The 1,809-nt window shown below is 48.8% G+C and overlaps 1 protein-coding gene across 1 annotated transcript in view; it reads left to right on the top strand.

Annotated features, from left to right (window-relative positions):
- Positions 1–1,809, top strand: part of PCNX2 (pecanex homolog 2) — a gene marked incomplete at its 3' end in the record, with an annotated part of 168,179 nt that overhangs the window by 110,374 nt on the left and 55,996 nt on the right. The gene's annotated exons all lie outside the window — the stretch shown is intronic.

Here is a 1,809-nt window from a genome sequence, read left to right as displayed (position 1 = left end):
CGGCAGGGCCCATGCTCAAGGGTCTGTCCCTTGTCCCCGAGCCTCAGTCCTGGCTCTGCCCCGTGAGCCTGTCCGTCCACGAGCGACTCGAGCTCTGAGGCTCGGTTTCCTACTCCGTCCGGAGGAGCCAGCCTCGTGGGCCTGCGAAGGGCCGATGGCACAGCACGCGCTGGAGGAACGCCGGCCGCGTCGCTCACCGGGTGCTTTGCCGCCATCATTGACCCCTCCTCCTCCCCTCCTCTCCAACAGCTGGTACGTCTTCCTGGTGACCATGGCCAGCATGAAGCTGCTGCGGGCGTCCTTCTGCAACCCAGCTCACCAGTTCGTGCACTTGACCTTCACCGTGCTGTTTTTCCATTTTGACTACAAAGATATTTCCGAGAGTTTTCTGCTGGATTTCTTCATGGTGTCCATTTTATCTAGCAAGGCAAGTCAATCCGCCGTTTTCTCCATTTTAAAGTTGAAAAGGTACGTTGCTCAGCAAACGTTTCAAGAGTTTTAAACTTTTTCTTAAGAAAAGAATCATAGCATGAGATTAAATTGAATTACACATGCGCGTTACACTTCTGCTGCCGTGTTGGGAACATTCCCCGTGGAGTGTAAATATGCCACGTTATTTGCCCAAAGTCACTAATTAATATGAATTGGCCATTAACGTGGCTTGAAATTTTATGATGGTCTCTGTTAACGATCTCATTATAGAACTTCTCCAGATCTCAGATGCTCTGAATTAAAGATGAGCAACCAGACTTTTCTTATTTCTTTTTCTTTTTTTTATTTTTAACGTAGCTGGCATTCTGCCTCTTGAGGTAAATTTGAGGCCTGGTACCGAGAGCCCGGTCTCCTGGCCCATGTCCCTTCCCTTAGCTTGTCACAGGTCGAGCTTCCAGGCGGTGACGAATCTTGATCGCAATTCCGGAAATGGATACATGGTATCTAATGTGTAACGTGGGGACGAGAGAACCCTCTGGATCCTGGCCCGAGTGTATTCTGAGCACCCTAACTAAGGCTGGCTCTGTCAACAGAAAGGAAAAGGAATTTTTAACAACTCCTGGCAAATAAACCGAGGGACGTCATGACGCCTGTCGCATCCGGCTTCCTCGCTCCGGGTTTAACAGCAGCCACGGGGTTTCTGCCCCGAGATGGACGTAACCCACACCTTCCCCGTCGGTTCATATTTAAACGTGAAGGGTTGTTTTTTTTTTTTTTTTTCCTCCCGAACTTGATTTTCTTACCTCTTTCGGAATTGGTTCTGTTAATTTTTCTCTTAATTGCTTATCTCTCGACTAGCTTTCTCTCTGCTTGTTTTGTTTTAAGTAACGAAAATGCAAAACTCATATTCTCACGAAAGCTCTGTGAGTAACTGCATTACCTCGTCGCCGCTTGCGCGCTTCCTGCCCCGACTCCAACGGAACGCTGATTGCTCAGCTGTCCACGCCCCGCCTTGTGTCACTTGTCGCTTGCTCCTTACTTTTCCCTCCGCAGCCCGCCCTGTCTCGCCTCTGCTCCCGGGACCCCAGACTCACTCCTTGACTCTCAAACAAGTCCTCTGTCTGTGCGGGTTCTGTTCGGTCTTGATACACACATCCCATTTTTCCGACGGTTCAAACTGCAGGCTTCCATGCCCGATTTTCCTTCGTGATGTATAAATTCCTGATATCTCACATGGATATCTCATGTAAAATTATATCTTGGGCTTTTTAAAACATTTGTGAGTTTATCTTAAATAATTTTGCTGCTCGTGGGGGTCTCCTCAAATGCAGAGCACGCCGGGGAAGGCTTGACTTCGTGACTCTGCCATTTTACATG

The sequence above is a fragment of the Pteropus vampyrus genome, unplaced genomic scaffold (genome assembly GCF_000151845.1).
Source record: "Pteropus vampyrus isolate Shadow unplaced genomic scaffold, Pvam_2.0 Scaffold237, whole genome shotgun sequence".
In the NCBI taxonomy this organism is placed as follows: domain Eukaryota; kingdom Metazoa; phylum Chordata; class Mammalia; order Chiroptera; family Pteropodidae; genus Pteropus; species Pteropus vampyrus.
The sequence above is the reverse complement of the archived record's forward strand: the minus strand, read 5'-3'. Positions and strand labels throughout refer to the sequence as shown.